This window comes from Cetorhinus maximus, chromosome 6 (genome assembly GCF_964194155.1).
Source record: "Cetorhinus maximus chromosome 6, sCetMax3.hap1.1, whole genome shotgun sequence".
Classification (NCBI taxonomy): Eukaryota; Metazoa; Chordata; class Chondrichthyes; order Lamniformes; family Cetorhinidae; genus Cetorhinus; species Cetorhinus maximus.
This window is the reverse complement of record NC_135884.1, coordinates 40,405,601-40,427,351: the sequence shown is the minus strand read 5'-3', so window position 1 is coordinate 40,427,351 and position 21,751 is coordinate 40,405,601. Positions and strand designations below refer to the sequence as shown.

General features: G+C 46.2%; 1 protein-coding gene across 2 annotated transcripts in view; it reads left to right on the top strand.

Annotated features, from left to right (window-relative positions):
- The first annotated feature begins 13,003 nt into the window (after positions 1-13,003).
- Positions 13,004-21,751, top strand: part of LOC144681316 (cadherin-related family member 3-like) — a 112,158-nt gene continuing 103,410 nt past the window's right edge. For both annotated transcript variants that reach the window (XM_078542917.1, XM_078542916.1), the window contains exon 1: positions 13,004-13,242. The gene's annotated coding sequence lies outside the window, so the exon portion shown is untranslated. The remainder of the gene's footprint in view (positions 13,243-21,751) is intronic.

The following is a 21,751-nucleotide window of genomic DNA, read 5'->3' as shown; positions in this document are numbered from 1 at the left end:
AGCAGTGAATGGTACTGAATGCTGTGCAATCTTTAGCGACCATCCCCACTTCTGACCTTATGATGGAGCGAAGGTCATTGATGAAGCAGCTAAAGATGGTAGGGCCTAGGACACTATCCTGTGGAAGTCCTGCAGCGATATCCTGGGACTCAGATGATTGGCCTCCAATAACCACAACTGTCTTTCTTTGTGCTAGGTATGATTCCAACCAGTGGAGACATTTTCCTCTGATTCCCATTGATTCCAGTTTTGCTAGGGCTCCTTGATGACACACTCGGTCAAACGCTGCCTTGATGTCAAGGGCAGTCACTCTCTCTTCATCTCCTGAATTCTTTTGTCCATATTTTCAGACTATAATAAGGTCTACACTTCCGTAGAAACTGAACCTCGAGAGCAGGTTACTGCTGTGCAAGTACTGCTTGATAGCGCGCTCAATGACACCTTCCATTACTTTGCTAATGATTGAGAGTAGACTGGTAGAGTGATAATTGGCTGGATTGGATTTGTCCTGCTTTTTATCAACAGGCCATACCTGTTTTCCACATTGTCAAGTAATGCCAGTGTTGTAGCTTTACTGGAACAGCTTGGCTATGTGTGTGGCTAGTTTTGGAGCACAACTTTTCAGTACTATAGCTGGGATGTTGACAGGGTGTTGACTGTTGACAGCACTAGCTTGCCGTACTATAGTAAGTATAAAAAGGTCCAGTCTTTTAATGAATGTTAGTGAATGAATGAGTGAATGGATGAGTGAGTGAATAGGTAAGTGGGGAATTGGGTAGGTGGGGGAATGTGTAGGTGGATGAGAGGGGTTGTGGAGGAATGGGTAGTTGGGTGAGTAGGTAGGTGGGTGAGGTGAGTAGATGTGGGTGTGAGTAGTTGGGCCAGGAGGTAGACAGGTGGTTGGGGTGGTAGCTGGGTCAGGCTGGGGGTGGTGATCATGTTGGGGGCTAGATGGGTAGTCGGGGCAGTAGTTGGGTTGGTTGGGGGTGTTAGTTCGGTGACCAGCGGATAGACAGGTGGCCCATGGGGTAGTCAGGTGGTCAGGTGTTAGTTGGACGGTCAAGATAGGTAGTCTGGTCCGCTCATCACCCTGACTTGGATATACATGCCGTTCCTTCACTGCCGCTGGGGCAAAATCCTTGAACTCTGTCCCAAACAGCACGGTTGGTATGCCTACAACACAGGGACTGCAGCAGTTCAAGAAGGCAGCCCACCACCACCTTCTCAAGGGCAATTGGGGATGGGCAATAAATGCTGGCCCAGCCAGTGATGCCCACATCCCATGAATGAATTGAAAAAAAAGTCATGAAGGTAGTTGAATCGGGTTGGGTAGTGGGGTTGAGTCGGAGTGAGTAGTCAGATCAGGTGGGCGGGGTGTGTAGTTGGGTGGTCAGGTCAGTGGTTAGTTGGGGTGTGGTTGGGAGGGTAGCCAGGTGGTCAGTGGGGGTGATTGGTAGAGTGTGGGTGGGGGTGGTCAGATGTGAAGTTACTCGATTGTTAGACCAAGTTTTAAAGTGTCTAAAATTTCATGGGTAACCATCCAGGTAAGTATCGCAGATCTGTCTGAAGTCTCCAACTCTAGCCCAGAGTCAGAGACATTCGTGCAGACTCCTGGGCAATTCAACATGTCAGGACTTCCACAGGGCCCTGAGCTGCATCTTCTGTCATATATCCAGTTTTCGCCAATCTGGAGACCGGATGATTTGGGCCAATGAGTTCTTCAAGGCTCTCAGCTAGCATTCATTCTTCAACCAATACCAAAATAGATCAACAGTTAGTCCATTTCCTCACCACTTGAGGGATTTTGCTTTAAACAAAATGGCTACTAACTGCCCACCAAAACAAGTCAGTGCATTTTAAAGTAATTCATTGTGTTTGAGATATTTTTAGATGTTTCTGAGAAAATTGTTAAGGCACTGTATTCAAGCAGACCTGGAAATGTGTGGGTGAAGTTTGGTGAGACATGCCTTTTCATTCACTAAAGAATGTCCATTAACATATAAATAAACAAGAAGTATTACAATTGTGTTTTTACTTTCACAACTTTAATTATGTTTTCCTGCCCAAATAAATGTGCTCTTTATTATTCCTAGCTTTCAAAGCATGCATATGAATTATGTAATTCAACAGCCTATAAAACAGAATAAAATTGGAGATTCATAGAACATTTTGTTAGTTGCAGAATTTTCTAATGAAAGTTTTAAAATACAATTTATTTTAAATTTTTTGGTTTGGTGTTGAAGTGGGCCTGGCTGATTGTACAGTGTTCAATAGCATTCACATTTCTGCAGATACTGAAGCAGTCTGTGCCTGCATTCAGCAAGGCCTGGATAATGTTCAGGTTTGGACTGAGAAATAGCAAGTAACAATTGCGCCACACAATTGTCAGGCAATGACCATCTCCAACAAGAAAGAATCTATCCATCTCTCCTTGGCATTCAATGACATTACCATCGCTGAATCCCCCATCATCAACATGCTGGAGTTACCATTGACCAGAAAACTAAATGGACCAGACATTTAAATAGTTGGCTACAGCTAGGTCAAAGACTGGGAATTCTGCAGCGAGTAACTCATCTCCTGACTCCCCAAAGTCTGTCCACCATCTACAAGGCACAAACCAGGAGTCTGATGGAATACTTTCCACCTGCCTGAATGAGTGCAGCTCCAACAACACTTAAGAAGTTTGGCACCATCCAAGACAAAGCAGCCCACTTGATTGCACCCCATTTACCAACCTAAACATTCACTCTCTCCACCACTGATTCACAGTGACAGCAGTGTGTACAATCTACAAAACACATTGAAGCAACTTGCCAAGACTCTTTTGATAGCACCTTCCAAACCTGCGACCTCTACCACCTGGAAGGACAAAGGCAGCAGATGCATTGGAACACCATCACCTGCAAGTTCCCCTCCAAGTTACTCACCATCCTATACTATACTATGGAGCCATATTGCCGTTCCTTCACCGTCGCTGGGTTAAAAAGCTGGAATTCCTTTCCTAACAGCACCGTGAGTGTATCTACATCAGTTCAAGAAGGCCACTCACCACCAACTTCTCAAGGGCAGTTAGGGATGGACAATAACTGCTAGCCTTCCAGTGACACTCATATCCCAAGAATCAAAAAAACAACACTACTCATTGCTCCATCCCTCACAACAAATCTCATTCTTCATCACTTTGTTTCTCCCGTTCTCTCCCACAATGTTTGAGCAATATTGGTATCTGGTTACAAGATGTCCAGGTGCTTTCTTGGTACTTTGTCAAGTAGCTATTGTTTATCAGGTGAGCCTAAACAGTAAATATCCATGAACCATTCAACAGTGGAGTCCAATTCTATTTTCACCTGTGTATTTACATGTGTATTATCAGTAGCATTCAATGTTGACTTTTCACATTCTAAATAGGAGGATGTAGATCACTAACAACACCCCTTATAATTTTACAAAATTTATAAAACTGATATGTTCTTGGCCATATTGCTGGATAGAGACTCTCCATGTGAATAAAAACTATTTAGAATAGGCTATTCCATGTTCAGTTGTTTTGCTAGCTGATCACATGGTGGCCTTGACAAAACTATTTATGAGTTTGAGAACCAGTTCAGAGCTAGATGAATGGTTTGTGAATGGCACTTTGAAGAAGAGAAACAGGTAAGGAGAGGCATTGGCCATGTAAGTAAATTGGAAAGGTCATTGACCTGAAATGTTGGGTTGGATTTTCACTGAGTTTGGGAGATTCCATGGAGGTAAAAAATGGTGGTTGGGACCCAATTCTGGGATTCTTGACCCCATTCCTGGTGCCTTCAGTTTTCACCAGTGGGGGTTAAGGGTGCAGGCTGGCTCCAAAGTGAGGATAGGCATCTGCTAAAGCCCACAATTTTCATGGAGTCAGGCGAACTCTTAAAGGACTCGTGGTTCACAGTCTCTCAGAGATGTTGTAAACTATTGCCTGGATGAGGGAACCTTTCGAAAGGCAAGTTCAAAAGTTCTTACCCATGCTGTCCATGCCAACCTAAGCCCCTCAACCCAACCCCCATGCCCCTCATACCCTCTATGCCACTTCCACGTCCATTCACCACCATACACTCTGTATAGAACCAATGAACCCTATAGTAACAACAGGATTTATGAAAAAACTTTGAAAACAGTCATTCATTCATAGCTTTCTACTTTCATAAAGAAACTCCTTTCACTACAGCTCTATAAAAGTGTAAATCATCCAGACCCTTTAAAGTGTCAGTAGTAGAAACAGCATGCACTCAACACTTTTTACCTTGTGTAAATAAACATTGCACAATTGGCAGAATAGGTCACAGAGCAAGATCTGTCAATCAAGTAATGCTTATCCAGGGGCTCTGCTTCAACAGATTAACAGATGTCTGGGCTTTCAGCCAGGCCTCATCATGCATACACCAAGATTCCTGTCCCTGTGTATTCTGGAAATAAACTTAGAACTTTTAAATATAACATTTTATTGAACTATGTTGTATAGACTTGAAAATAGGTGAATGTACAAGGATTAAATCAATCCTGTTTATGGTGCTTGTATGTTATGTGTATATGACGTTCAACGCTATGTTGTAATGTGAATCAATATGCTTTGGCTATTTGGCCTCACATGATTATAGACCATTATGCAGTAAATAGATTGAAGCTGATTCTTTACCAAGCATCGCAAGTACCACATTCAAAATCAATGATATTATAAAATCATTGGACAAGACTCTTGATAACCACTGAAATACTAAGGAAAATCTTTAATGTACTGGTATCAATGTAATATCTTTTGCAGTTAAGGTGTCGCATTCTAAGAACTTATCCTAAATCTGTTCCTGACTCTGTTTGCCCTTTGCTTGACATTTCCTGCAAAAATATTATATAGTATGAGGTATTTTTAGCTTTGAGTTTGTTTAATGTCAACGTTGGCAACTTCCCTTACCTAGGAAGCAACATCTCCAGGGAAGCTGATGTAGAGATCGATGTTCACACAAGAATCGGCAAAGCAGCATTGGTCTTCCAGCGGCTCCACACAGCCAGGGCATCCAATACCATTAACACAGCCATGAAGTTGTGACTCTGCATGTCCATAGTTATACCCATAGTTATGCCAGTGAGACATGGAAGAGAACAATGAAGGTGTCACATAAGTTGGACTTCTTCCACCAGTGCTGCCTACCTAAGATCCTGGCCATCACATGGAGAGACAGCATCACCAATGACGAAGTGTTACAGAGGATTGGCAGAAGTGGCTGAGGGACATTGTGACAGAGAGACATCTGAGGCTGGCAGGACATGTATTTTGTCTCCTGCAGTAGAATGAAACCACCAGATGGAAGAAGACAGGGCTGACCAAAGAAGACCTGGTGAAATACATTTCAGGAGGACCTCCAACAGTGGGATGCAACCTGGGCTGGAGCGAAAGAAATTGCGATGGACCGGGGCCGGTGGCGGAGTCTTGCTGCCCATTGTCCGACATGGAGCTGGAGGGACTAAGTCAAAGTCTAAGCTTTTTTTTTCCATTCATGTGATGTGGGCTTCGCTAGCTGGGCCAGCATTTATTGCCCATCCCTAGTTACCCTTGAACTGCTGCAGTCCATGTGGTGTAGATACACCCCACAGTGCTCGTAGAAAGGGAGTTCCAGGATTTTGACATAGTGACAATATATGTCCAAGACAGGATGGTAAGTGACTTGGAGGGGAACTTCCAGGTGATGATGTTCCTATGTATCTGCTGCCCTTGCCCTTCTAGATGGTAGTGATCATGGGTTTGGAAGGTGCTGTCTAAAGAGCCTTGGTGAATCCCTGCAGCGCATCTTGTAGATGGTACACACTGCTGCTACTGTGCGTTGTCGGTGGAGGGAGTGAATGTTTGCGGGTGTGGTGCCAATTAAGCGGGCTGCTTTGTCCTGAATGGTGTCAAGCTTCTTTAGTGTTGTGGGAGCTGCACTCATCCAGGCAAGTGGGGAGTATTCCATTTCACTTCTGATTTGTGCCTTGTAGATGGTGGACAGGCTTTGGGGCGCAGGAAGGTGAATTACTCGTCACAGGATTCTTAGCCTCTGACCTGCTCTTGTAGCTACAGTATTTATATGGCTAGTCCAGTTCAGTTTCTGGTCAATGGTAACGCCCAGGATGTTCATAGTGGGGGATTCAGTGATGGTAATGCCATTGAACGTCAAGAGGCGATGGTTAGGTTCTCTCTTTTTGGAAGTGGTCATTCCCTGGGCACTTGTGTGGCATGAATGTTACTTGCCACTTGTCAGCTCAAGCCTGGATATTGTCCAGGTCTTGCTGCATTTGGACATGGACTGCTTCAGTATCTGAAGAGTCGCGAATGGTGCTGAACATTGTGCAATCATCAGCAAACATCCCCACTTTTGACCTTATGATGGAAGGAAGGTCATTGATGAAGCAACTGAAGATGGTTGGGCCGAGGATACTACCCTGAGGAACCCCTGCAGTGATGTACTGGAGCTGAGATGACTGATCCCCAACAACCATCTTCCTTTGTGCTAGGTAGTGGTGCCTTCTTGAACTGCTGCAGTCCATGGGGTGTAGGTACACCCAAAGTATTGTTAGGAAGGGTGTCCCAGGGTTTTGACCTAGCGACAGTGAAGGAATGGCAATATATTTCCAAGTCAGGATGCTGAGTGACTTAGAGGGGTAATTCCAGGTGGTGGTGTTCCAATCTATCTGCTTGTCCTTCTAAAATGATAGTGGTAATGGGTTTCTAAGTAACTTGGTTTTTTAAACATTTTATTCCCATCTTTCTCTTTCAAGTTCATACTGCTCTCGCTCATATTCTGTGTACCTGCTTGTTAATTTTCCATTCAAGCCTATGTTCTCTTCCCTGTTGATGCTCTTGTTTTGCACACAGTGAGATATTCCATTTGAATGAAATAAATCATTTAAAATTTGCAATAAGTAGCCTAAGAAATATTTTATAATTCACTTACCGCGCTACATTGGCCTGTATTCTCCAATCAAAAGAAAAGGCTATTGTGTTTATTTGTATGTTTATTCCAGTTTTCCAACTGTCATGCTTTGTCCTTTAGCTCAGAGGGAGACCCTGTTTGACCTATAGATTCTCCAGTCACATCAACACCACTTTGTGATCAGCTGACAGGAATTGCTATTTTGTAGAGAGTGAGTGGGCCTGTCAACTTTTCATCATTTGGGATTCCCAACTGCTCCTTGCTTTTGTGCTTTGCCCTTTGGCCCAAAGAGAAATCTTGTTTAGGACACAGACATCTCCATAGTTGTCATCAATACAGTTGAGTTCTGTGATCAGCCGACAGGAATTGTAGCCTTACAAAGGGAGGTTGGTTTTGTCCAATTTCTTTCTGAGATGGAATGGGCGACTGCAATGTTGCATTTTGAGGTACAACTGTGAACTAGTGGAACTACTTCCTAGATAGGAACATTCATGAGGCAATTATCACTGGCATTTGAACTTTCAACCCATTGCGGTACCAACATGGCTACTGAATTGTTCAAAAAATCTACTGTATTTTAGAAAGAAAGGCTTCCATTTATATAACATTGTGGCTTGTCCTGAAGGACCTCAAAGTACTTAAGGAAAGTTACTTCTGAAATATAAGTGTTATGTAGTCAAGTGTAATAGCCAAAGTGCATATAGCAAGATCCCACAAACAGCAATGATGAGTTAATTTGTTTTTGGTTGGGTTAGTTGCTAGAAAGCATCACAAAAACTCCCCAATTTTCTTCAAATAGTGCCATGCAATATTGAATATCCATCTTAACATAAAAACAACTGCTGTTTAATAAAAACAAAAAACTGCGGATGCTGGAAATCCAAAACAAAAACAGAAATATCTGGAAAAACTCAGCAGGTCTGGCAGCATCAGCAAAGTTGATGTTTTGAGTCCTCATGACCCTTCAACAGAACTAAATAGAAATAGGAAAGGGGTGAAATATAAGCTGGTTTAAGGAGGGGGGGTGGGGAAAAGTGGGGGGGCGTTGTTGGGACAAGCAAGCAGTGATAGGAGGAGATAACCAAAAGAAGTCACAGACAAAAGATCAAAGAGGTGTTGAAGGTGGTGATATTATCTAAAAGAATGTGCTACTTAAGAGTGGAAAGCAGGACAAGCAAGGTAGCTCTAGTGGGGGTGGGGTGAAATAAGCGATGGGTGGAATACATTTAAAAATAATGGAAATAGGTGGGAAAAGAAAAATCTATATAAATTATTGGAAAAAACAAAAGGGAGGGGGAAGAAACGGAAGGGGGATGGGGATGGAGGAGGGAGTTCAAGATCTAAAGTTGTTGAACTCAATATTCAGTGCGGAAGGCTATAAAGTGCCTAGTCAGAAGATGAGGTGCTGTTCCTCCAGTTTGCGTTGAGCTTCACTGGAACAATGTAGCAAGTCAAGGACAGACATGTGGGCAAGAGAGCAGGGTGGAGTATTAAAATGGCAAGCGACAGGGAGGTCTGGGTAATGCTTGCGGACAGACCGAAGGTGTTCTGCAAAGCGGTCACCCAGTCTGCGTTTGGTCTCTCCAATGTAGAGGAAACCGCATTGGGAGTAATGAATGCAGTAGACTAAGTTGAGGGAAATGCAAGTGAAATGCTGCTTCACTTGAAAGGAGTGTTTGGGCCCTTGAACGGTGAGGAGAGAGGAAGTGAAGGGGCAGGTGTTGCATATTTTGCGTTTGTATGGGGAGGTGCCGTAGATGGGGGTTGAGGAGTAGGGAGTGATGGAGGAATGGACCAGGGTGTCACGGAGGGAACGATCCCTACGGAATGCCGCCAGGGGGGTGAAGGGAAGATGTGTTTGGTGGTGGCATCGTGCTGGAGTTGGCGGAAATGGCGGAGGATGATCCTTTGAATGCGGAGGCTGGTGGGGTGATAAGTGAGGACAAGGGGGACCCTATCATGTTTCTGGGAGGGAGGAGAAGGAGTGAGGGCGGATGCGCGGGAGATGGGCCGGACACGGTTGAGGGCCCTGTCAACTACCGTGGGTGGAAAACCTCGGTTAAGGAAGAAGGAGGACATGTCAGGGGAACTGTTTTTGAAGGTAGCATTATCAGAACAGATGCGACGGAGGCGAAGGAACTGAGGGAATGGGATGGAGTCCTTACAGGAAGCGGGGTGTGAGGAGCTGTAGTCGAGGTAGCTGTGGGAGTCGGTAGGCTTGTAATGGATATTGGTGGACAATCTATCACCAGAAATTGAGACAGAGAGGTCAAGGAAGGGAAGGGAAGTGTCAGAGATGGACCATGTGAAAATGATGGAGGGGTGGAGATTGGAAGCAAAATTAATAAATTTTTCCAGGTCCCGACGAGAGCATGAAGCAGCACCGAAGTAATCATCGATGTACCGTAGAAAAGGTTGTGGGAGGGGGCCAGAGTAGGACTGGAACAAGGAATGTTCGAAATACCCCATAAAGAGACAGGCATAGCTGGGGCCCATGCGGGTACCCATAGCCACACCTTTTATTTGGAGGAAGTGAGAGGAGTTAAAGGAGAAATTGTTCAGTGTGAGAACATGTTCAGCCAGACAGAGGTGGATGGGGATTGCTCAGGCCTCTGTTCGAGGAAGAAGCTGAGAGCCCTCAGGCCATCCCGGTGGGGGATGGAGGTGTAGAGGGATTGGACGTCCATGGTGATGAGGAGGCGGTTGGGGCCAGGGAACTGGAAATTGTTGATGTGACATAAGGTGTCAGAGGAATCACGGATGTAGGTAGGAAGGGACTGGACAAGGGGAGAGAGAAGGGAGTCAAGATAGCGAGAAATGAGTTCCGTGGGGCAGGAACAGGCTGACATGATCGGTCTGCCGGGACAGTCCTGTTTGCGGTAGTTGACAGGGCCCTCAACCGTGTCCAGCCCATCTCCCGCGCATCCGCCCTCACGCCTTCTCCTCCCTCCCAGAAACATGATAGAGTCCCCCTTGTCCTCTCTTATCACCCCACCAGCCTCCGCATTCAAAGGATCATCCTCCGCCATTTCCGCCAACTCCAGCACGATGCCACCACCAAACACATCTTCCCTTCACCCCCCTGGCGGCATTCCGTAGGGATCGTTCCCTCCGTGACACCCTGGTCCACTCCTCCATCACGCCCTACTCCTCAACCCCCACCTACGGCACCTCCCCATGCAAACGCAAAATGTGCAACACCTGTCCCTTCACTTCCTCTCTCCTCACCGTCCAAGGGCCCAAACACTCCTTTCAAGTGAAGCAGCATTTCATTTGCATTTCCCCCAACTTAGTCTACTGCATTCGTTGCTCCCAATGCGGTTTCCTCTACATTGGAGAGACCAAACGCAGACTGGGTGACCGCTTTGCAGAACACCTTCGGTCTGTCCGCAAGCATTACCCAGACCTCCCTGTCGCTTGCCATTTTAATACTCCACCCTGCTCTCTTGCCCACATGTCTGTCCTTGACTTGCTACATTGTTCCAGTGAAGCTCAACGCAAACTGGAAGAACAGCACCTCATCTTCTGACTAGGCACTTTATAGCCTTCCGGACTGAATATTGAGTTCAACAACTTTAGATCTTGAACTCCCTCCTCCATCCCCATCCCCCTTCCGTTTCTTCCCCCTCCCTTTTGTTTTTTCCAATAATTTATATAGATTTTTCTTTTCCCACCTATTTCCATTATTTTTAAGTGTATTCCACCCATCGCTTATTTCACACCACCTCCCACTAGAGCTACCTTGCTTGTCCTGCTCTCCACTCTTAATTAGCACATTCTTTTAGATAATATCACCACCTTCAACACCTCTTTGATCTTTTGTCTGTGACATCTTTTGGTTATCTCCTCCTATCACTGCTTGCTTGTCCCAACAATGCCCCCAAACTTTTCCCCACCCCCCCCACCCTTAAACCAGCTTATATTTCACCCCTTTCCTATTTCTACTTAGTTCTGTTGAAGGGTCATGAGGACTCGAAACATCAACTTTGCTTTTCTCCGCCAATGCTGCCACAACTGCTGTTTAATGTTTCATCCAATGGATAACTCATCTGACAATGCAGCGCTGCCTCAGTATTATCCTGAAGTGTCAATTTAGATTGTGTACTCAAGTTCTAAAGCCACAGCCTTCTGACTTAGAGGCAAGAGCTAACTGGACCAAGTGGACTCCTTAGCAGATAAGAAAACCCTGGTGACTAGGTCTTGGTTAGCATTGATATAGCTACGCAGATTGTCGAGGTGATTCTGTGGGTGGAAGAGCTGAGGCTATAAAGCTATAGCCGTTACTCTGAGTTGTGCTCCCTGTGAATGTGGCTTCCTACTGGGACTATGCATTCATGAAATTCTGTCTCATAATCTATGCTGCTAATAAGCATTTATTTAGTATATTTCAATGAATGTATAAAAATAATATAAATACAATATTTTAACATTGAGGAATGCTCATACATATTGTATACATTTAAAAAGTCATCCAACAAATATCAACAATATCATTGTAAGATGTAATGAAGATTAAGATCTTTCTATTTATAGGCACATTATCTGGAGTTAGCCCTGCACTCTTTGCATAAAAGCAAAATACTGCAAATGCTGGAAACCTGAAATAAAAACATGAAGTGCTGGAAATAGTCAGCAGGTCTGGCAGCATCTGTGGATAGAGAAACAAGAGTTAACGTTTCAAGTCGAGTATAACTCTTCTTCTACTTGCTGAATGTTTCTAGCACTTTCTGTTTTTACTGCATTCTTCCCGGAGGTCCTGCTCTCCAATCTGTTCTATCAGGACATCTTTTCCGCTCTCCCTTTCTCTGTCCAAATTCAAACATTGTATGTTGCTCCAAATTTCAGGTATGATTAACTAGATTCTGAAACAGTTTAGTTACAAAGACATTGCCCCATGTGGAATTCAGCTCTATAGCCTAGGATGTCTTCTAATTTACATAAAATTACACAAAATATATAGAATAGAAATAGGCCATTTGGACCAACCATTCCATACCAGCTTTTATGTTTCACTCAAGCCTCCTCCCTCCTTCCTAATCTAACTCTATCAGCATAACTCTTTATTCCTTCCTCTCTCATTTGCTTATCTAACTTCCCCTTAAATGCATCTATACTATTTGCCTAATCTTCTCCCTGTGGTAGTGAGTTGCCTGTTCTCACCACTCTCTGAGGAACAAAGCTTCTTCTGAATTTCCTATTTGATTTCTTGGTCACTATCTTACATTGATGGCATCTAATTTTGCTCTTCCCGACAAGTTGTAACATTCACTCTGTGTCTACTCTATCAAAACCTTTCATCATTTTAAAGACCTCCATTGGGTCATGTCTCAGCCTTCTTATTTCAAGAGAAAAGATATCCAGTGTGTTTATCCTTTCCTTGCATTTTTGGCATCATCCTTGTAATTATTTTTGTGCCTTCTCCAGTATATCTAGACTCTATGGTGTCCAGAAAAATACACAATACTCCCCATGTGGACTATCCAAGGTTCAACACAAGTTCAGCATAACTTCTCTACCTTTCAATTCTATTCCCTCTAGAAATAAACCCTAGTGTTTTTTTAAATGGCCTTATTAATCTGCACTACTAGTTTTAGTTATTTGTGCATTAGTACTCTCAGGTCCCTTTGTTCTTCTACTCCATTTAGGTTCTTGTTTTCCCAGTAATATGTGATCTCTTTATTTTTCTGACTAAAATGTAATATTTCACAATGTGTTGAAATTAGCTCACCAATTATATATCCTGAAAGCTTATTCATGTTTTCTTATAATTTGTTGGAGACCACCTCAGTATTAGCGCCTCCCTCCAATTTGTTGTCATCTGAAAATTTAGAAATTTTCTGCTCCGGGTCTAAGTCTGTTGGCGGGAGAGGGAAGTCAGAGTGACTACCCCTGGAGCGTGGGGCCGGTGAGCACATCAAATCGTGTGCTGCTCACCTGATTAATTATGCAGCTGGGAGGATTATGTTACATCGCGCGGCGGAGCAGGGCGGGTTAGACAGGAAGTCACGCGCCCTGCCCTCATGTCCGGGTGCCAGTGATTCAGCGCACCAGGACTTCAAGGCACCAAGATGGCCTCCAGGAAGCAGCAAGCACCGGCCCCACAGTTTAGCGTGAGACTCTCCTCCAGGTTGTGGAGGACAGGAGGGATGCTCTCTTTTCAAGGGATGGGAGAAGGAGGCCCACCCGATTCACCACAGCGGCCTGGGAGGAGGTCGCCCGGGTGGTCAGTGCTACAGGGGTGCAAGGGAGAAGCGCCCTGCAGTGTAGGAAACATGTGAACAATTTAATCTGTGCCACCAAGGCAAGTGAATCTGCTACTTCCTGTACTCACATCACCATTTTCTGAATCTGGCATGGGACACAGATGTCAATGGCAAGGCCAGCATCTGTGCTGCCAATCCAGAAAAGCCCTTGAGAAGGTGTTGGGGTGCTACCTCATTGCTCCCTGGATTGAGCATGGGGATTTCAACCACTACAAAATCAATTGGACTGAGGAAGTAGGTACTGAGGATGAGGGACTGGTGTGCCTACAGTGTGTACAGGCTCTTTTCTAAGCCTTTCTAAGTAACAAACCCAAATAAGGGAGGATTTTCTACTGGATCTAGTAACGGGCAATGAAGCCGAGCAAGGAAAGTCAGGATGGGAATTATAGGCCCAGTAAGGACAAAGATCACAAGCAGTGATAGAGAAATGGCAGAAATGTTAAATAATTATTTTGTTTCAGTATCTAGTAGGATATAGATCAAGTGAACATGACATCAGAAAATGAGATTAGAAATAAATACAATCATATATAAAATACAAAGAGTGGAGAAGTATTAAATAAACTAATCAAACTCAAGAGACAATAAAACCCCTGGTCTGACAGATTGTGCTAGTGCATTTTAAAAGAACCTAGGGAAAAGATAGCAGAGGCACATTATACATATTTAATAATTCATTAGAAAAAGATGTAGTGCCAGAGAACTGGTGGATAGCTAATGTAATTCTTATATTTAAGAAGGGAAACAGAACATGCCCAGGGAATTACAAACCAGTCAGCTTTACATCAATAATAGGAAAAATAATGGAATCCCTACTAAAAGAGAAAGAAGAAATACATCTAGTAACCAAAAATAATGAATAGTCAGCATAGATTCCAAAATGGAAATTCTTGCTTGACCGACCTCATTGAATTCTTTGAACAGGTAACAGAGAGAGCAGACAAGGGTAATGTAGTAGATGTAATTTATTTGGATTTCCTAAAGGCGTTTGATAAGATGTCGCATAATATACTAATGAATATGGACGGAGTATGTAGAATGGATAGCTAGGTGGCTGAAAAACAGGAAGCAGAAATTAGGGGTAAAGGGTAGCTATCTAGAGCAGCAAAAGGTGGAAAGTGGGATCTCACAAGATCAGTGTTGGGATCACAGTTCTTCACAAGTTATATTAATAATTTAGACTTTGGAATCAAAGACGCTGGCTGGAATTTCCCCCCACACCCCCGCCAGTAAGTGGGGTTCATGGTGGATGGGGGTGGAGAATGTGACGGGAGTGAAAAATATCGGTTCCCTGATGGCGAGCACTTGCAGTCCCGACTGTCATGGCAATTGCCATTCCCGCTGAAGGTTGTTGGGAACCAGATTTCCATATGGCTAATGTTATTTAAATCAGCAACAGACTGGTATGTTACCCACCCCCAGCCTATCCTCTGTCCCACCAGCAGGAATTCATGTCAGTCCAATTCATGACCAGGCCAACATGGCATTCTCCTGGCAAGAGAGCACTTACCTGAGAAATTGAGGCCTGAAGCAACAGAGGACCACATGAACCTGGAAATGGCACATGCCAAGGAAACAGCCTGGGCCGGGGGTGGTGGGCGGTGGCTGCCAGAAGACACAGGGGAAACCAGGAAGCCTGGAAGGGGAGTGGGGGAGAGCAAAGAAGCTTTGAAGTTGGGTGGCGATGGGGGAGAGAATGAGGGAATGTTCAGAGGGAGGGGTCAGTGCTGTCAATGCTGGAATTGGGGGGGTGGTGGTTGTGAACCAAGGGTACAGGTGGTAGGTGGGCATTGTGTCTGTGAGAGGGGGTGGGATATGGTAGGGTGGGAGGGTGAGGGTGTGGTGGGAGTGGGCCTTGTTTGGGGAGTTATTGGAGGGGATAAGTTTAACATGGATCTTGGGAGTGGAGAGGATCAGGGTGAGCATGGGGACAGTGACAGGTGTGAGCTTACCTGGGGGGTGGGGAGGTGTGTGAAGGGTGATGGTGATGGGCTCTAGTGCGATGGAGGAAAAGTTCAAGAGTGACCAATGGGAGGGTGAAGGTAACACTGTGTTCTGTTAAAGAGGCATGCGGACTCGAAACATTAACTGTGCTCCTCTCCACAGATGCTGCCAGGCCTGCTGAGTTTTTCCAGGTATTTTTGTTTTTGCCTCTGACATGTCTGCCTGATGTTCCCCTGCATCTTGCTGCACCTCCAGCATCTTCTCCATGACCACTCCCAGAGGTTCATCATCTGACTCTGCCTTAGAAGAGGCCTCTTCTCTGGCAGCCCTCCAAATGGCGGAGACCTTGGCAGTCACTGCCTCCTCCTGCTATGGACACGTGTCTGTGAGGTGACCACCAGAGTGTGAGCCTGAACTAGACCTATGAGCCACCGAGGCGTGTGTCTCTGGGCTGGTGGAGGGTTCAGGTGAACACTGTGACTGCTGTACAAGTGTGAAGCTGTCCTTTGTCCTCTTTTGAGGTCTCTTGCAGGCTAGAGCTGACTTCAGATGCGGGGGCTGGCCTCACCCTCTTCCTGCTGCTGCCTGGAATGGAGAGAGGAGAGAATGAGTGACTGCCTAGGCTGCCCCCTATATTGCACAAAGCCTTGCCCTCAGGTTCCGGTTTGCAAAGAATAAGTATGATTCCTCACTGGATGTTTGAGGGAGGCTGACCTAACCGTTGGCACAGGCTTGGCCACAGCCCTCCCCTACCTACTTGTCAGCCTACTGCTCCAATTGTGTGAGGGGCCAGATGTCGAGCATGTCCTCTCCCATCTTCTCCCTCTCTCACCTGTTCTGTGCTGTCTTCTCCTGCACAAGATAGATAGATGGAATGTGACAACTTCAGATGCAGGAGCAGGTCACATGCTGCTAGTTCTCTGGCTGTTACGTGACATTGTGACTCCCCAATGCCTGTCAACCATGTACAAGGCGTATGTGAGGAGTTTGAGGGAATACTGTTCACTTGCCTGGATAAGTGTAGCTCCAACAGCACTCCAACAGCAGTTGGAGACCATCCAGGATGAAACAAACTGCTTGATTGGCATTTCATCCATTCAGTCCCTCCATCACTGACCCATTGGCAGCTGCATGTGCTATGTGAAAGATACACTGCTGCTAGTGCCCAGGGCTACTTCAGCAGCCCCCTCCAGACTGTGAGCTCTAGCAGCTAGAAGGACAGGGGCAGCAGAGGCATGGGATCAGCAGCATCTGCAAGTTGCCCTGTACTCCAATCTTCACCCCACCCCACAATGGCTGTGCCTTCAGTGTGGCTAGGTCAGCAACCCGCAGTTGTATCCCTACCAGCAGGCCACATGGACTGCAGTGGAGCAATGAGCCTGGAAATCTTCACTGGTGCATACTACATTGCTTCAGCAGAATGGTCTGGACAATGGAACCTCTTCTCAAAAGGCCAATTGTCTGCTTAATTGTGGCCTGGGTCGACCCGTGGCACTGTAATGCTCTTTGACTGCAATGCAACGGTTCTTCATGGCGTCAGTAGCCATGTCTTGAGTGGGTACCTCTTGTCCCTGAGGCAGCCCTGATTTGAGTTGTGAACTCATGCCCACTGCAGTGAATATATCTGCACTGGTGTAGGGTTGGGTGGAAAAACGTGACACTGCATCCTTCAGGGTTCGATACCCTCTTCCTCAGAGGTGTACCGCAGGGTTTCTACTGGGGCAGCAGCCTATCCCACCAGAGTACGAAAGCCTGCATGGGAGAACGCAAAAAATTAGGGAAATAGCCTTCCCCTTTCCTTTTCCCATCTATGCCTGACGCACGTTTCCTTTCAGCCTAGTGGTGGACACCAAGTTTGAGGCCTCCTCACTCTCTTCACACTACAATCTGATCTCACCATCCGCTGTATCTGGCCCCCCTGCTCTCCATGAAACCCTCAAGGATGCAGCATTACATCTTTCCAACCCTTCACCAGTGCAGATATGTTCACCGCGATGGGTATGAGTTCACAACTTAAATCAGGGTCACAAACTGATGAGTACCTCACAGACACGCAGGAGCAGCTGAGGGAGGCTGTGATGGCTGAGGGACCTGACAGTTGGAGTACTGATGAAGACCAGGCCCATGCTGAGCCCCAGGCTGATGACAGGCCTCTGCTGTTAGCCACGTAGAACCTGCTGCCCGGCCATGTCAAGTACCTCCTTCTTTGTGAATGTCAGGGTATGGATGTTCAGCACACCTCCAGCAATCTTTGCCCTTTCTCTGGTGCTTTGGGCCCTTTTCTCCTGCAGGCAAAAGGGGAAAGTGAGACCCCACACAATGATCAATTGACCCCTTAATCAGCTAGCGTCCCTCAGGCACAGGGTGGGGGCTCCCAGATGTCTCATCCACATGTCCACTCTCATGGAATGAGTCAGATACTGGCACTGAGAATTGTCACCTACATGCAGCCATTCCTCATGATGCAGCTGCTGCTAGTGTCTACTATTCTTTAACCTGCTTGACTGATTCCTCCCCATGTTGAGACCCATTGCATGCTGTCCACATGAAGACCAGAGCACTCTCAGCATTCAGTTACACTCACTTTGACGATGTGGAGGAGTTCATTAACCCGCTTTGACACTGTACCCAGGTGTGCAGCTGGACGCCATTGCTCTAATCTCTACTGCTACATCTGTCCAGGCTTCCTTGGTCAGACAAGAGGTTGTCTTCTTGCTACTTGCAGGTAACAGCACCTCCCTCCATTCCTGAGCAGCCTGGAGGGGAACATGCAGGGAGGCAGTACTGAACTATGGGTGTCTTGCCTGTGACTTTTCCCCGTTTACAGCCTCCTGCTTTACTCTGACTATGCACTGGAGACATGGGAGTTGATGGCCCTTACTCTGGGAGTTGATGCCACTTGCCCTCAGGGTTGATGCCTCTTGCTCTCAGGCTTGATTCCTCTTGCTCTGTGAGTTGGTGCCTCTTGCTCTTGGGGTTGATGCCTCTTGCCTTCAGGGTTGATGCCTCTTGCTCTGGGGACTGATGCCTCTTGCTCTGGGGGTTGATGCCTCTTGCTCTTGGGGTTGATATTTCTTGCCCTCAGGGTTGATGCCTCTTGCTCTGGGGATTGATGCCTCTTGCACTTGGGGTTGATGGCTCTTGCTCTGGGGGTTGGTTGCTCTTGCTCTGGGGGTTGATTCCTCCTGCTCTTGGGGTTGTTGGCTCTTGCTCTGGGGGTTGATGTCTCTTGCTCTGGGGATTGATGCCTCTTGCTCTTGGGGTTGATTCCTCTTGCTCTGGGGGTTGATGGCTCTTGCTCTGGGGTTTGATTGCCCTTGCTCTGGGGGTTGATGGCTCTTGGTCTGGGGGTTGATTCCTCCTGCTCTTGGGATTGATGACTCTTGCTCTCGGGGTTGATGTCTCTTGCTCTCGGGGTTGATGGCTCTTGCTCTGGATGTTGATGGCTCTTGCTCTGGATGTTGATGTCTCTTGCTCTGGGGGTTGATGTCACTTGCTCTGGGGGTTGATGTCTCTTGCTCTGGGGGTTGATGTCTCTTGCTCTGGGGGTTGATGTCTCTTGCTCTGGGGGTTGATGTCTCTTGCTCTCGGGGTTCATGCCTCTTGCTCTCGGGGTTGATGCCACTTGCCCTCAGGGTTGATGCCTCTTGCTCTCAGGCTTGATTCCTCTTGCTCTGTGTGTTGGTGCCTCTTGCTCTTGGGGTTGATGCCTCTTGCCTTCAGGGTTGATGCCTCTTGCTCTGGGGATTGATGCCTCTTGCTCTGGGGGTTGATGCCTCTTGCTCTTGGGGTTGATGGCTGTTGCTCTTGGGGTTGATGTCTCTTGCTCTGGGGGTTGATGCCTCTTGCTCTGGGGGTTGATATCTCTTGCTCTCAGAGTTGAATCCTCTTGCTCTGGGGTTCATGTCTCTTGCTCTGGGGATTGATGGCTCTTGCTCTGGGGCTGATGTCTCTTGCTCTGGGGATTGATGTCTCTTGCTCTGGGGATTGATGTCTCTTGCTCTGGGAATTGATGGCTCTTGCTCTGGGGATTGATGTCTCTTGCTCTGGGGATTGATGTCTATTGCTCTGGGGATTGATGTCTCTTGCTCTGGTGATTGATGTCTCTTGCTTCTGGGGGTTGATGACTCTTGCTCTGGGGGTTGATTCCTCTTGCTCTGGGGGTTGATGCCTCTTGCTCTTGGGGTTGATGTCTCTTGCTCTGGGAGCTGATGCCTCTTGCTCTCAGGGTTGATTCCTCTTGCTCTGGAGGTTGATGTCTCTTGCTCTGGGGGTTGATGACTCTTGCTCTGGGGGTTGATGGCTCTTGCTCTGGGGTGATTGGCTCTTGCTCTGGGGGTTGATGGCTCTTGCTCTGGTGTTGATGTCTCTTGCTCTGGGGATTGATGTCTCTTGCTCTGGGATTGATGTCTCTTGCTCTGGGATTGATGTCTCTTGCTCTGGGGATTGATGTCTCTTGCTCTGGGTGTTGATTCTTCTTGCTCTGGGGTTGATGGCTCTTGCTCTTGGGGTTGACTCTTGCTTTTTGTAAATAGGTAGGTCCTAGAGGCTGGTATGGTGATGCAGGAAGCTCAGACACACTGCAGTTTGGCCTGGTTGCTGTTTAAAAATGATGCCAGCATTGTGCTCCCATCAGCTGATGCAGAAATTTGCATTTTCCTGCCGACCCCCTGGACACTTGTTTTGCTGGCCACCACACCTCCATCTTGTTAATTGGCCGGCCGCTGCATTGTAGCATTTGGCCAAACACTTCCCCCCCAAACGCTAATGCCACCCACTTCTGGGTCCGTTGCTGGGACCTGTGCCTCTGGCATTAAATTCTGCCCATGGTTTTGAGAGAAATTTGCCATTATCTGAGATATATTCTTTTGAACAGCAGATGGCAGTAAAGACTGACAGTAAAATAAGTTAATTTAAATATTATTGCAACAACATTATTCTTTATTAGCTACCACTTTATCGAATTATAATCCCTCAAAAGATTATTATTGTTATATTTTATAATATCCATTGTAGATGATATATAGAAATTACAAATAAGTTGCTCAAATAGGCTTTACCAAGTGCTTGCCATTTCTTTAATCCCATCCTGTCTTGTTAGACGTTGTATTGAATTTAACCCTTCTTAGGCAGAAAATGCCATGCAAACTGTTTCTACTGTAGTTGTCTCCTAGATTTTGTAAAAATATTTTGGGAAGTTAGATAAGCACACGAGGACTAGAAGGTCACACTGTCTGTGTTAGATGAAGTGGGGAGGAGGCTCGTGTGGAGCATGAACAATAGTGTAAATCATTAGAGCTGAATGGCCTGTTTCCATGATGGAGACCCTATGTCTACAAACTGTCTAAAATATATCTCTCCAAAGCAGCTAGAAATGTGCTTATATTCAATAAAACTACCTATAATCATAGGATTATAGACAGAGGCTCAGCTCCCTTGAGCTCTCAGAAGAGTATTGAGCTCACAGGCTGAGGTTGTTGTGTCAGATGGTTGCAGCCATCTACCGCCTCCCACAGGAAGACCTGCTCCCTGCTGAACCTGGTGGCCACGTATTTCCAGTGGCTGTGAAAGTGACCACTGGCCTCAATTTTTTTTACATCCTGCCAAGTTGGCACTTACAGTCTGCAAAGCCATAGTCACAGGCCGCATGGGCACAGATGAGAGCCTTGTTTGAAGGTCCATGGAAGCAGACTCTCTCTCCATCACAGAAATTCTCACAAATCCCTGGGCCACTGGTACACTGATCAAATTGGACTCATCTCAACCTCCACACTGTTGTGGACAGTGTGTGTAGTCCATCTATCGGGACCAGACTAAGCTGCTGATGCACCTCTAGCATTCTCCTTCTCCACATTAGCCCCCAGGGTTCAGCCTCTGTCACCAAATATCTGTGAGCTTCCTATCTCCTCCATCTCTAACCAAGAGGGATGCATGTCTGGTACTTATCTCCACGACATTGTGCTCTGCACCTGTGAGTGGGGCTATTTGTTGTGGCCAACCTCCAGTCCGATCCCTCTCTCTTGAAATTTGCACTCTCTTCTCCTACGACGGGGGAGAAAACAGACCTGTGAATGAGTGAAGATGGGTGCATTGCAATTGGTGAGAGTGACTATGAGAAAAGTGCATTATTTTGAATAAGGATTAGGATGTCAATGGTGGGTGGATAAATGGGGAGGGAATGAAGTGTATAGAAACTGAGTGCTGCTGCAGTTTGAGTGGGTGTGGAGAGAGATGTGATAGAGAACACTTAGCAAAACCAAAGGCAAGGGGAGGGGGGCATCACAGAAAAACACAGGATGCAGTTGAATCCACAAATGCAATCAGTCTGATGAAGAGTCATACGGACTCGAAACATTAACTGTGTTCCTCTCCACAGATGCTGTCAGACCTGCTGAGATTTTACAGCTATTTTTGTTTTTGTTTCACTTTTCCTAATCTGGTTAGGGAATTAAACTGCTTCCTACATTATGTCCATGGCCTGGAAACAGTGCTCCTGCTGCTCACCTCTGCTACCTCCAACCATGTCTACTGAGCAACAGGTTTTTTACCATCCATGGCTGGGGAAGAGTATCCTCCTCCTTCTGACTGCTCCCAGCAGTAATT